The sequence below is a fragment of the Vespa crabro genome, chromosome 1 (genome assembly GCF_910589235.1).
Source record: "Vespa crabro chromosome 1, iyVesCrab1.2, whole genome shotgun sequence".
NCBI classification, from domain to species: domain Eukaryota; kingdom Metazoa; phylum Arthropoda; class Insecta; order Hymenoptera; family Vespidae; genus Vespa; species Vespa crabro.
Window position 1 is genome coordinate 7,492,901 of NC_060955.1, and position 16,248 is coordinate 7,509,148.

At 31.0% G+C, this 16,248-nt stretch overlaps 1 protein-coding gene across 1 annotated transcript in view; it reads left to right on the forward strand.

Moving 5' to 3' along the window:
* Positions 1 to 16,248, forward strand: part of LOC124432825 (homeobox protein AKR-like) — a 42,715-nt gene that overhangs the window by 1,747 nt on the left and 24,720 nt on the right. The window lies entirely within an intron of this gene.

Here is a 16,248-nt window from a genome sequence, read left to right on the forward strand (position 1 = left end):
TCTGTTTTTCGGCCGGAAATGAAACATGCTTTATCGCATGACTTTCGATGGATATTACTTTCGTTCGTTCTATCGATATACTTTATAAATATGTATATAGAATATGTTATAAATCAGACACGATTGTCGAATTATTCATATTTTCACGTTGAACATATGCCTCTTAATAGATAATATGTCGAAAGATCGATAAAGGTTACATGTTCAAAAACGAGAGAGAAAGAGAGAGAGAGAGAGAAAAGAATTATTTACTTCGATTCGTCTTCTTTCTCGTTTACAATAGACGACTTTTCCTTCTTTCCTCGTGGAGGTAGATTCCGTTTCCGGCGGATGCGAATATTACACTGCTTTGAACACGCTCTGTCTTTTATCTTCTTTTTATATATACTATTTTTCTTTTATATATATTCTATTGTATTATTAAATTATATATATAATATAATAGAATATATTATTTTTAATTTATTAAATAGATACATCATTTAGAATAAAATATATTCTTTTTGATTAGGAATATTATTATAGATAGATAAATTCGTAATTGAAAAATAAAAAAGTTGAAAGAAGAAAAAAAGAAAAAAAAAGAAATATGTACATATATGCGTTGTAATACCACATTTAATTTATTGCAACTTTATCATTTTTACGAATACGAATTATTGCAATCATAAAATATTGCACAGAGAAATATCTTATGATGATAAAACGAAGAACGTTCTGGTCGAGTAAAATGGACAGCAAGTCGCTTCGTGCTGATTACTTCGTAACTAATTCTTAACCAATTAACAACTAAGCGTATTCATGGACGGCGATCTATATTATGTGTATATACGCTTATACTATAATATGTATATTTATATTTAACAAAAATATGTATCTCTATACGTATAGACTTGTATAGCGATCTACGTATCATCGACCTCGGTATTCGCCCTTTTATCACGCTAATTTATCGATATTTTATAGTCTTTTAATTACAATACGTAGCACGATGAAGCTTCGTACAAGACTGAACCGCATATCCGGCTTTCAAATTTGCCTGCTTCACAAATTACTTTCGATGCTGAAAGACGATGCTGAAAGAAACGTTTCAAGTTAATATACATACATACATGTTTATAATGAAATTAATGCTTTTTTTCTTCGTGTCGATCACGCTGTAATCTTTAGGAAAAAAACATCTCTTTCAAGATCCTTTTTTTTCCTTTAATCTTTCCCCGATTTATTCGTTAATGTAATTGTGCAATGTTAAAAAATTTTACAAATTTTTTAATTTTGTATTTTTTTGGGCATTCTTTATTCCTTCGTTATGTAAAAGATGAAAGAATACAGAGAGAAAATATCGTGACTATTCGATAATTGTCTTTGAAATTAGATAATCTCTTTCTGGCAATATCTCAAAAAGTTTTGCAACTATTTCGTGATGTTCTCGTACATCGATAAAATTTCGCTCTGAGGTCGCGTCTAATCTTTCAATCGTATTTATTTTTTACCGATAAAAAAACTTCGACTATATTTTCTAAGTAAAAAAAATTTTATTTTTTTATTTACCTAACTCATAATCATTACATTTACGATAACATTTCTAAAAATTGTTCAAATCGTAAGATCGTGGTAACCATAAAGGGAATTTATGCTTATTGCAAAAATAAAATATATTTTAATATATCTCGCGACATGATTGATTACATTATTATCACGTTGATATATTCTCCGCGTTCTAAACAGCAAATATTTTTAATCAAGTAATATTTTAAATTAATTAAAGTATTTAAAATTAGATAGGAAAGAGGAACTGAATTATATACCGAATTAATGATTTGTATATATCATAAATAAATAAATAGATAAAAGATACAAAATATTTTGAACGAATTAAATAAAATTTTTATTAACGAAAGAAAATTGGAAAAGATTGATGAGATGATCGTAGTCGTAGCAAAGATCGCGAGGGCGTCGAAGTGAAATAATGGGAACAGGTGCCGCCACAGAGGCGCGCGTTAAGTCCAAATGGCACGAAGTTATTCTTGTCATTCGGTTACGTACCATGCATTATTTCAAGTTTACCACCGAGGAACAATCTTTTTGACGTTTATTCGTAGACCAATATTAATTGTAGAAATTATAAGGAATTCATTTAGAAATGATTTTACAGGACATTAGAAATGTTTTTCTTTTATTCATTAAAATATCTTACAAAAAAATAAATTTAATCGATAGAAAGATTATAATATGAAGATGCAAGTTTAAAAAACGAATATTTTTTTATCTCTCGATTAGATAGATTTTGAATTAAATAATAGTATTCAGTAAACCATAGATCGACCGATCGCGTTAGATTAATATATGCTAACGATTTATGTATATCATAAGATAAAAACGGTAAGTAAAATGAAATTAAAGCAATTATTTTCATCTTGTTATTCATTTAATAATTGCTATTAAAATTACAATCTAAATGTTCGTTGCGAGGGAGATAAAAGATTCTCATGTAATAACACGATATGAAATAGAAAAGGATACATAAAAGAAATAAAAAAGAAAAAAAAAGAAAGGAAAATCAAATTTAAACCATAAAAAAAAAAATTATGTGTACAGAATGAATTTTAAATGAACGGTTCAATGGATTTCTGAATTTGGAATATATTGGAAGGGCACTCAATTTCGACCTAACGTGACATATTTTGATATTCTCTTTTTTTCTCTTTCCCTCTTTCTTCTGTCTCATGAAATTCAAAGTGGGCACGAATAGAAGTAAAGGAAGTGTGGTTTAGATCGACGATTATAATATAAAGTCGAGTCATTTAATTATCACGCGATTGTTTGCCTTTTTGAAGGAAGGCTCCCATTGTTACGAAATACTCGTCGAAACTTGTACTCGTTTCACATCGACGGCTGCTCGCGATAGATTAACATCAGAATGCAATTGGGTCGTTATAGCTTATGCATTCGTTTCGTGTTTGACTTTATGTTCGACTTTTCGTTCGACTTTTCGTTCTTGTCCATCTACTTCTCGTGTCATTCTAACTTCTCGTTCTTTCTTTTATGTTTTTTTCAACTACGCAGATATGTACATACATATGTGCGAGAGGGAGAGAGATAGATTCAGAAACATCATTCGTACCATCGTTAGTAGAAAGAACTTTTCTTTTTATTTCATTTAACCTATCGCGACTTTTATAACAATGAGAACTATAATGGTATAGCTATCTCTAAAAAACATTTTTATATATATATATATATATACATACATACACATACATATATATTTAACGCGTATAGTTAAGTCATTGCAATAATACTTAGTGGTGATATTTAAAAAATATTTCTTTCGAATACATAAGTACTTTAAATTTATACAATTTTATTTTTTAGACAGTATCTGTCAGATTTTAGAATGTATCGTAAATTTATCGACTTTATATCTTTTTCTTTTTTTCTTTTTTTTATCGGAATGTTTTTTATTGTATTCATAATATTGCAAAATGGTCTCTTTAGTAGGCAGGATAGAACCGGAACTATCTAATTATCTTATAACACACTTTAACATTTGTGCCACTTGAATTCTGTTAATTCTCTCTGTTGGTAAAGAAAACTCTCTCTCCCTCTCCCTCTCCCTCTCCCTCTCCCTCTCCCTTTCTCCTCCTCTCTCTTATAAAAGTCATTTTCGAGATGTGTCAATGACAATTTCCCATCGATGGTAAAGCCGCCCATATAAAAATAGAGACTAACTTGGTGGAATCTACTTTGGAATAGAGCCCGAAATTAACGTCTTTGTAACTGGGTCGTCGTTGAACGCGTTATCTAGCTCTGGTCATTGGCCAGTGGTTGTGTGTGTCAAAGATGCGAAAGTATTGTGTAACTTAGGCTAATAATAATCTTTATCGGAAAAAAATTCGCTTTTTTTAACTGTTATATATTGAACAGTGAAATTTATTTACAATATTTCCAACGTGATTCGAGTTCATCATCCAACAATTCTTTCTATTAAATTTTCGACGATTAGTCACTAGACGATAGAAAAGACTATGCACTATGACTATGACTAGGCGCTCCAAGTACGTCTAATTTTGCACGGGCCACGCGCGCTTATGTGTGTGCGTGTGTGTATGTATGTGTATGCTCGCGGAATAAAGAGTTAGAAGCAGTGCCTCGAATGCATTCAGACTATCATAATGCAGAATAATTCGACGGACGTTGCTTGTTATAACTCAACATTATAAAGTCTCTGTTGGTTACTCGCGTAACTTGTCCTTCTAGAATCGAGAAAATGATTGTAAATACGTCTAAGTACAAGGATTTTTATAATGAAACGAATCTATAAACCGATAACAAACATTAAAGTAAAAGTTAGTTAATAAATATAAGTTTATCAGAAGAAAATCATTGAAAATTTAATAATGCGTAGGATAGCGTGCTGTTTTCGTAATAAACATATTGATTTGTTAAAAATTAAAAGGATGTAAAATGTCATTATCGTTTTGCCTTGTTTTAATGGAAATGGAGAAAGAAAAAATAGTAAAAGTCAAATGTGAGAGAAAACATGTATTAGGAAAAGTATATAGGGTTGGGGGTTGTGAAGGGGATCTTATAGGCGAAATATCTTTCTGTGCTCAAAAGAATACGAGTAACGCAACGAGCTTGCTTTTCGCCGTTGGACGCAAATAAACATCCAAATGATTTACGGTTATCGCAAAGACACTATATATCGTATCTTTCTTATCGTAATATTAGAGTTGGTTAAGAAGCATTCGCCTGTCATCGCCTTCGACCCGACAAAACTCTGTCCCTCACCCTCTCGGTCTCTTTTTTTATACACTAGGTCGCGTTGATAATACCAATGAGAGATTAAGTTTGCCGTTTTCTTCTTTTTTTTTGTTTTTCTAGATCCTTTAATCGATTAAGGATAATTGATTTAGACGAAAGGAAAGTCATCGAGAATTCGTCTATAAAATTGTTGTCTTTTTTCGCGAAATGTAAAAATGTCGACGAGATCGAAGCGTCCTTAGATTTTTTGATTTGATCGATTTTACGAACATTTCATCGCGTGTGTCATACATATATGTATATATAGATCTGTTTCTCTTCTTTTTAACCGTTTTGGAGCTATACGATGACATCTCGATAAAATCTTTTTTGAGGAATCATCGACTCCACTGATCTCTCAATGACTCGAGGTAAAGATTGATAATAATATCAATGTTTCTCTTCTACCTTTAATCTCTCGTTAAGCTCCATCACGATTTCGAAATATGTTTTTAGAGAGCTACTCTTCCTTTTTATCTCTTATTGGTTATAATATATTAACATTACGATCGTATATTTATTATACCGTACTTTGATCTCGTACTTAGAAAATACATATATACAGTAGTCTTACGTCAATTTACAAATGTCAAGCTTATCTAGTATTTCTTATATTTTTATCTTTGCGAAGTGATAGACTTTTTAAATCACGCGGCATGCATTCGTATTTTACTTGAACGATATCTTTACCAAATCAAGATCATATGTTAAAACTATTCATGGAAAAGGGCTTGTTCTTATCCATGTTTCGATTGAGTTCACTTGATTAAAAAGGAAACGCGATAAAGCGTTTCTACGAATCTCTATCCTTCTCCTCGTAAAAGAGATCGTTATGCATATGTATTTACGATTGTATATATATTTTTTCTTCCTTTCGATATCAACTTTCTTCTATCACAAATCACTTTGATTATCGAAACGTAAGAATTTTGCTTTAACGATAAAATCATGGTTGTTTACATTCGAACGATAAACAGTTATAACACGTGGCTTATTTGAAAAAAAAATAATATATTCATTTTCTTCGTTTTCATTTATTATAGTTTTGTTTACGTTGTTTATTCGTTAAAATATTTTTTTTTATTTATACACACACACACACACATAACAATATATTGTATATCGCATTGTAAATGTACGAATATTCGTCATGAGCTTAATTATTTTATTTAGTGATTTTCAAAAACGATTTGACAAAACGTTTACTATTTGAATAATATGTCTGACGGTGATTAAGTAAGAAAATATTTTTAAGCGAAAAACTCATCATGATTATGTAGGCTAATCGATAACCTCTAACGATCTATGCATCTCTCTGTTGGTTTCGCACTCATTTCTCAAACGAAAATTTATTTTATATATATATATATATATATATATATATATATATATATATATAAACACACACACACATACACAACATAAGAGATTTATTATAGTATTACGAAACATAAGTAAAAACAAAATAGACATTAAGAACATGAATTTATATACGTGCGCGTTCGCGCGCGCATGCGTGTGTATGCATGTATATATATATATATATATATATATATATATATATATATATATTTATATATATAATATTTTTTATATATATATTTTTTTTTATATATATATAATTTTATATGTATATATAAAAGCCGAATGAACAGTAGGAATATCGATAGTTAGTATTCAATTTTTTTAGTTCGACCTAAAACAATTATGTGACTCATAACTTTATATTTAATAAAATTATTAATAATATTAGTCGTGCATGCTGATTTTTATATATTGTATAGAACTCCATCAATCGTCAACACATTAACGATAAATACAATTTATCACTCGACATGACTTTTTTCAAGTTGATCTACGATAATAATCGTGTTCGCGGCACTGACGTTAAAGTAAACGTGTTCGATTCGAGACATCCTGACGAGATGTTCTTGGCACTTGATCTAAAATAGTCGAGACGAGTCGAGCTTCCGCATAGTCTTCAAATTAACCGGCTTTTCTGTGCCTTGTTTGCACCCTATCACATTTATCGTCGGAGCTTTGAAATCTTTTCTGTTTTGCCTTTTTAACAAAACATTGTGGATATCCACTTTCCGTTTCATATCACAAATCTTTAAACGAAGTTAATCATTCCTAATTATTTTCACACATCGGTTAACCTTCTATAACCTAATTTTTTTTCTCTTATCTAAAACAAAAGTTATATAGTATGAAACTTCCAAACATTAAATTACAAATATGAACTAATAATTAATTTACCATTTCTAACTTTGGTAAAAGTTACAATATATTTCTATATTATTTATATAGGAATGTACTTTTTATATATAATAATACATATTATATTATTTTATTTATAATTATAAATTTTTATTAATTTAGTAATATATTTTATATATATATAATAATTATACTATATATTATAGATGTGTACATGTATATTATATTATATTATATATTTATATTATTTAAAATTTTTGTAATTAAATTATTAAAAAAATAGTACAACAATAATATGTTAAACCAGATTGTAATTAAAAAAATATAGATATACAAGTGTGTAACTTGTAAATTACATGGCGTTATAAAGGATCAACACTATGTTCTCTTAGTTGGTCCAGATTGAGAATGATTCATTTGGTAACGTAAGACTAATAGCCCCGATTGAAATAAACGAAGGTGAAACGTCAAATGCGATACTGACCGAACGCGAACGTGTAGGTGGTTTCGAACGAATGTACGAGTGTTCGGATGCCAACATGTCACTCGTCTTTCTTACATTGCAAAATAGAAAAGCGTTTTCATACCCCAAGAGTCACCTCCTTTATCTTTGTGTTTCATCGAATTCTTACATTTATTTTAAAAATTGCATATTTTAAAAATTATCATGCGAAACATGACAAATTTATTCCAATTATGGGAAAATAATATAAAAAATATAGATAGTCTTGAAATATGAAGAAATAAAAAGGATGCAGATTTAAAACAAAACAAAAAAGAGATTTAAAAATAAGTAGTTGTACAATCGTGAATAACAATTTAAAACATATTTCATATTTGACTATATCGCATACAAGAATTAACATGGTAACTTGTAGATCGTATCGACTCATAAGTGCTTTCAATCCAATTTATTCAACGAAAATTAACTATATTCGGATTAGTTGTTTTAACCTGTTTTCCACGTATCTCACTCGTATCAGCTACTATCAATGATAACGATACTCTTAATGAGATTGCTAACTTGAGTAAAGCTAAGGTATTAGAAAATAATTGTTGATAATTTTTACAGAATTCAAAAATTATTTTTGACAAAAATTGATCGATTTTTTTCGATTTTCAAATCTTTTCGATTTCCATATCCATGATTGTAATGAGAGAGAAGGGTGGGGAGGCGGGAGAGAGACTGAGAGAGACTGAGAGAGACTGAGAGAGACTGAGAACTCAAAGATTGCAATGTAAGTTCGGCTTAAAGGCCGCAGCTAAAACCGTTTCTGACCTATGTGGAATGCCCAGACGTCGCTTTGACATCTTAAATGGTTCTCCGTTTCGACTTGAATGACATCTTTATAGCGATCCTTCTTACAGAAAATGAAACGAAAGTTTTACCTGGCGTCCATTGTCGAATCCTTCAAAATTATCTGCTGATAGAAGGTAATCGATGGTTTCTTTCGATATATATATATATATATATATATATATATATATATAGATATTTCGATACATACACATTTCGATATACATATATGCATACATATAGATATATTCTCAAAATTGATCTACATCTTGTTCGAATTTGACGTAATTATCGGACAAAGGAAAATATTTGTTTAAATGATATCTTATTTATATTGCATTCTCAAAGATATCACGTTGATAGTAATATTGAAAGATTCTAATGTCGCTAATGTGTAACTTTAGAAATATCACGCTTCTCTCTTATCAGATATCTATCACAGAATTTATCATATTTCTCTTCTCTTATTATTACGAAAAAAAAAGATGTCTATGAATTTTACAACGATGTTCTCAGTATATACATTATAATGAGTTTGCAATTTTCTGTTAATATTGTAACTCATTGAAGATATTGAATATTTTCTTTATTTTTTTTTTCTTTTTTTTTAGATCTTCTTTCCGCCCCCTTAGAGAATCTTTCTTAAGGAATTTTAATCTCAAATGTGACAGTCTGATGAAATCAGATTTTTTTTACCGTTTCAACGTTTGATAGTGCTTACTAATGTCATCATGGTTCAAATGGCCAGACGCGTCGTACATATTATGTATGTATGTGATTATCGTATTGCTCGCGGCAAACAAGTTTTAAAATCGTGTTTCGCGCGTTCGTTAAGTTTTCGAAATTGTTGGACATTATGAAACTCTCACGAATTTCTCTCCATTTTCGTCGATGTTAAAAAACGGGTCGTTCGGGTTATCCATAACGATATTACTTATGTTTCCTTCCCTCACAACCTTACTATCAACCATATCTTTTCGTGGGAGATTAACGCTCTAAGGAGCCAGGAGATAAACTTTATCGGGAAGAGGAATTCTAGATAGAATTTTAACACGCTTATCGACGTCTGAAGTTGACAATCTTTTTTATAAAGATCGCCTTGAGATTATTATTGTATTCCGTTGCTAATAGATAGTTTCTTAAACTACAATACATAGGTAGTAATGAGTAATTCGATATGCTAGCGATAGTAAAACGATTGATTAAAAAAAAATCATACTGCTCATTTATTTTGGATGCATTTTTTAATATTGTAATTATTAAAATAATTAACGTAAAAGGTTATTCCATATATCATTTTTTAATTTACCAATAGAACAATGTTTACAAGAATACGAAATATAGGTAAAATATTCGAAATTGCCTACAAATTAAATTCAGATTTTTGATAAAAGTATCGAAATTGACTGAGTCATTATTTTTGAATAAAATAAAATTAGTTCAGTAATAGATTATTTTATTATAGTGAAATATGAACAAGTCATTCTTTCTTAATACAAGGATACAATTCTAAGAGAAGAAGAATTGTTTAAACAGAAGAAGAAATCGCTCTCGCTCGAAGATGTGCTAACGAAAGATGCAAACCCTTGCTTTGCTCTTAACGATTTGTTCAAACTATCGAACGAGTCTAGCGGATTTACGCGAATCATTTAGAGATGGACTACTAATCGCTTGCACGGTGGTCTAGTTAAGCGTGAAAATCTTATCTGTAGGATAAAGTCCATGGTTATTCACATCATAGTATAATTATTATTTTTATCTGTTATGGTTTTGCTATTCGGTAGATGCTTGTTAAGCCTTATAGATTTACTCAAACTCATTCGTTTATTAATTTGACGATTAATTAGATAATTGTAGGATAGTTGATTTTTTAAATATTACTTTCGATAGAATAGATATTTTACATATGTTATAAATAATCGAATCTTATATCTTAACGATTTATTAACTGTCAAAATTAATCAAATTTGTTACACATATTGAATGTGTATGTATATATCATATATATATATATATATATGTGCGCGCGCGCGCGCGTGTGTGTGTGTGTGTGTGTACATCATATTTGTGAACATTACTATAATAAATATGTATAAATTATAAAATTTTTTTAAATATAATCAACAATATCTTAAAATCTATATCAACCGGACAAAATTCATCATTATTCTTATTATCATAAAAGTGACAAAATTTCGCTATAATATTACTGTGTCACGTTCGAAAAGATGATGGATGACGGTTAATTCGTTTCATTAGGTAGGACTTGTCATCGAGAGAAAGGCGTCAAGTGTTCGCGGAGCTTTTCGCAAAGAGCAAAGCATCTGTATATACGAAAAGCTATTTTCGTTTACGGTGTTGTCTTATATGTATCTCGTATAGAACGTAATGCAGGTCGTGGTTACCGACGATGAAAAACGAACGGTACGCCGAATTGGTCCCTCTTACAAACGTTACACTAAACTTAGATCAAGCTCTCGAGCTCCGATGAGTCGAACTTGGATCAACGAACCGAGGACTTCTGTCTTCTTGCGTTCCTCGATCCTTGATCAGGCTAACGTAGTAAGTCAACTTGTTTCTTGAGATTGATTAAAAGCGTTATAAATAAACAAATACGTAGAACTTGTTTTACACTTCACAAATGTCACACTAAAAATCGTAGTCGATTCTGCGACTACGAAATCTCGATGGTATTAACGTTAAAATCGTTCTGTTCGACGTATCATCGGTATAACACCTAAACGTTAGAGGCAATTAATGTTCGAGCTCGGGGAAAAGGTGTGAAATGTGCTAAAGATTTTTTAACACGATTTCGATCGATCCAACGTAACCTTCTTACTTCTTACTTACTTTTACTTCTTTCTCTTTTATATATATATTATATTATATTATATTATATTATATTATATTATATTATATTATATTATATTATATTATATTATATTATATTATATTATATTATATTATATATATAATATACATGAAAGAAGGAACGAGGTAAACGTTACGATTAAAGAGTAAATGTTTGATAATATTTAATCCATGATCGATTTAATACAACAAATAAAAGTACAAAAAGAGAGAGGAAATAAAAAGAAATGAAAGTCGAAGTTAATTTCGTCCTTATTCACGCAGCTTCTTTTAAATCTTTTTCCTCTCTTTTCATTCGACGTGATTTACGAGCCAATAGTTTAAAGACAAAGAAATAAGTAAAGAAAGAAAAATAGAAAAGGAGAGAGTTCGACTATTATTTTCTTAACCTCTCGACTGCCCATTTACACAGTGACACGGCTTACAATGAGCACGTGCATTTAGTTTTGTTCTTCTTAGGAACCTACCATCTCCAACAACCGGTAACCATGTTCCTGTTGCATGCTGTGAACGAATGGAATTCTTACCCTTGGGATATACTACTAACTACGACGAGTATTAGAAATAAGAAAAATGTTCTCTGTACTTACTATTTTCAGGTATATTGACCAAAAATGAAAAGGAAAGAGAAAGTTAAAATAAGATTTTCACTCGGACGTTACTATAATAGTTATAACGGTATACCGTTTAAAATTAAGTATTTCTTAAACCGGCCTTAGTATGGTTGATTAATGTCAAGATTGTCCATTATTTTAAAAAATTCATATTCAAATAATTCAATTAACATTGTTATTTTGTTCGATATTTATAAATATAACAAAATATTTTATTTACATAATGATAAACTGTTTACTTATCGATTTATTTTGGTCATTAAAATAAATTAAATTATTGTGGCATATTTTTGTCTATTGTATAACATTATTATTTTGTCCAACTATCTTTACTTATCCATCTATCATAATCGTAAATTTTCTTATCTTAAAAATTATTTTTTCAAAATATTTTTCAAGACGGAAATATTTCGAAAGATATATAGCTGCTTTGTATTCTTTCTAATAATTTACTGTTCTTAATATAGCCAAACGTGTAAGATTTGGCTGAATCATAATCTACAAATTTATCTTCGATATTCTTGACGGTGAAAGTATTTCGAATTGATACTTTTGATCCTGTGTATATTACATATATAAATTTGAACAATTATATCTGTAGGAAGATATATGTCTTAGCCAAAGAGAATAATAGATTATTATGGAAAGTATATTCAGTGAAAAATCTACTCGCAGATATTACATACCAAAGATAAACTTGTAACTGTGATATACGTGTGTTATCTCGTTATCATGATTCACGCTATCGTTAAAATTCATATTAGGCGATTGTAAAGTTTAAAGGGGTGCTAAGAAAAAGTAAAGCGACTGGAACGAAGAAGCTATCTGTGTTTCTCTGACAACTGGATGCGGGCGTTCTTATCTCTATTTCTTTTTCTCTCTTTCGCTCTTTTTCGACAAGAGTTCTCTTTCTTGTTGAGAGAGAGAGAGAGAGAGAGAGAGAGAGAGAGAGAGAGTGAGAGAGAGAGAGAGAGAGAGAGAGAGAGAGGAGAGAAAGAAGATAGGCAGATAGAAGCATATACCTGTGAGACCGTTCTCGCGACGCGTTAAAGTAAAATGAATATATGACTCCCGATATAACCGTCAAGGCGATAAGATAAATAAAAACCTCTTCTGTTTGTGATTATGGAAGAACTTCGAACAGTCGTGTTACGTCAAAAATAAATCCGGGAACTGTCAAATCGTAAAACGGACTCGTCGACGCCGTAGTTGTTCAATATGAATTCGCTTTTTCCTCGTGCGAACTTTTCTTTTTTTTTTCTTCCACTTAATAGTTTATATCATCACAGCTATATACCTACACGCATATATATATATATATATATATATTATATATATATATTCGTATCATGTATACATTGATATGTTTTTCCATTATCAGGGAACATGCGCATATATATGAATAATATTCTCGCGTGGCCCAACTATTAAACGTCGAATATTGGCTTCTCGTATGCTTGCTCGTTGACTTACGTCGAAAGGGTTATCTGTCGTATCGTTCGTATAAAAAGGCGCATTTTATAATATCGAATTATATCGTTGGCAATAACAACCAGTTCGAAGATAATGCAAGTAGGATAAAAATATTGAAAAATGTCAACGGATATAACTCGAACGACTAGATATTTTTTATTTGATCAATTAATGATTATTATCATCATAATTGTTGCCGTTGTGTTGTGATTTTTCTTGACTACTTCCTTTTATTTTGTTCTTAAATCATAGAAATGTGATTTAATAAAAGAACAGCAATACGGAAAAATATATGTCCATCAAAAATAGATATTTTACTGATATTTGCTTTTATGGAAATATCCGTTAGTGCATTCAAATGAAAGCATATATACAAACATACGCATGCACACACATACACAGACACACACACATGTATATATACACACGTTATTCCTATCGGCAATGGGATCACTTCTACTGCTTATTCAACGAAACGCGATCCAAGGATATTCGTAGTTACGATATTACAGGCAAACTTCTCTGATGATTCTGCTTGAATGTAAATTCCTCGTTTAAGAGTAAAAGCACATATCTAGGAGAAAAAAACAATTTCTTTTTTTACGAATTAAAAAATATGTGTCGATAATTATTATACAGGATGTACCTTGGATTAAATGGCCAAACTTAAAATATGAATTTAGGACATTAAAAGCAAGAAACAATATTTTTTTCTTTTTTTTTTTTTTCGAAGTATCCCCGTAAACGCTTCGTTCAAAATATAATTGACTTCTAAATTTTACCAATGAATAATATCAAAATATATCTTCTTTGTATTTCGGAGAAGAAGAAGAAAATTTGACGTCCATCGGATTTAACAAAAGTAAGATTTTCTTATATGTGTCCATTTAACTTGGGGGACAATGTACTACCTTCGTTTCTGTTTATACATCTATTTTTATAGTTAGGACAAGAATGGATTATTAAATTCCTTTTAATTTTTCTCCTTTATCTTTTCTTTTCTATAGTCATTAAAAATTTATAAAAATTATCAAACAGACAAATATCCAATGATTGTTATAATATTGTTGAAAAACTTGTATTACGATCTTAACAATAACCTTTACATTCATTTCGATAGAATCTCAATGTATTTGAAAGCACGTTATGCAATAATATCGAATGTCTAGAAGCGTGAGTTGGTCGACAAAACGGAAGAAGGTGGACGCACGTCCTCCTTGTCGTCTTCGTCACATACGCGTTCACTCGAGCACGACTTGTTGCTCGTCAAATGCTAGCGAACCCGGCCAATTCTTACGCGCTTGCATGTACACGCATGTATGGTACACGATTCATTCATAAATCGAAAGTGTCGGAGCACGCGCGTTTTCTCTCTTCCTCACCTAAAGCTAAAAGTGTGAGAAAGACAAAGATAAAGAGGCAGATATGGTTGACTTTACGTAACAACGAGAAAGGAATGGAATACTCGCTCCTCTTGGTATCTAATTCTTTTCTTTTTTTTTCTGTTTTTCTTTTAATTTCTCACAGATCGTTATGCGTGCAAAGAAAAGAAAAAGAAGAAGTATGACTTGTGGTGACACCAGTTGACACCTGTTTGCTTCTTTTGCTGCTGACATTACGAATAAAACCGTATGAAGTCTTAAGGATCACACGAGCGTATCATATGGTCGCTATTTCATCATACAATCGATGTATGAATGAACGGCATACGTAGAATAACAGATTAGCGTGTCGAGAACGGTAATTAGAGTACTCGCCGAGAAAAACAAATAAAAAATATTCAATTATGCAATTAACGATTTCTTTATTAAAACTTTATAAAAAGAAATATGTCAAGCTCTCTCTTATCTTTCTCATTGATATTTGTACTATCGGTCGAACGGTAACAAGCACGTGATATTGTTATTCTAGTTGATTTTCTAAACGTCGCGCGTTTCCTATTTTTTTTTCTATGTGTGTTTCTTTTTATTTCCGAAAAATATCTATATAGATCTTAATCTAATCGTCTTCGCGAATCTTTTTAAAATATTTCATATTTTATTCTTTATCATTATTTTGAAAGGATATCTATAAGTAAAATATGTCCAAAATTAAATAAGACTTTGACAATCGAAAAAGAAAGCTTATAGCGCAGGACTGTTGGTAAGGCTAGCACGTGTTTTAAGAGCGTGCTCGTCAAAGTAAGAAGTGGGGGTGCTGTTCGCACGTAAAGTACCTCGACAAGCCGAAGAAGGAGTGGGGTGAGTGGAGAGGAGGGGAAAGCAAGAGAGTGGCGCTCGTATCGAAGTTATGTAAGTCCTCAGTTGCGCAACGCTTCGAAGCGTCCTCTTCTCCTTCCTATTCTCCCACCTTCTCCTCCTCCTTCACTTGCTGTTTCTCCTCTCCTTTCCCTTCTTTCTTACTGATAGAGATAGCCGACGACGATGTATCAACCGCCTATCGTCGTCAGCTACCGTTGACGAGTTCTTCACATGAGCTGCTGCTTGCCATTCTTTCCTTCCCTCTCTCTTATACGACTTCCGTCTCTGCTGCTATTGAAATCAAACGTCAGCCCTGAAATTGTCAACTAAACTAACTTCTTCTATGGTCAAAGCTCTAAAAAAAAAACAAATGGATCCTTTTAAAATTATATACTTATATGATTTGTTTCTTCTTCCTATTAAAAAAAGAAAGGAAAAAAAAACAACCTCATTTTCCAATATTTCGATTTTTTTCATAATTATGAAATAAAATTCTTCTTGATTCCTGACAACCGAATTTGTTAACTGTTTGTTAAACTGTTACCACGTTATATACCATTACTTGCGCACTTGTAAGACGCTTATCCAATAAGACCAGTAACGTTAAAGATAAGGCGTATCGTTCGTTCAACCGGAAATCTCATTACCTCGCCTCGTGAATCGAGAGAAGATGTTTGCGTTAGATTTACATCCAACTCGGGTTCCTCTAGTCTCGCAGCGGATGTCC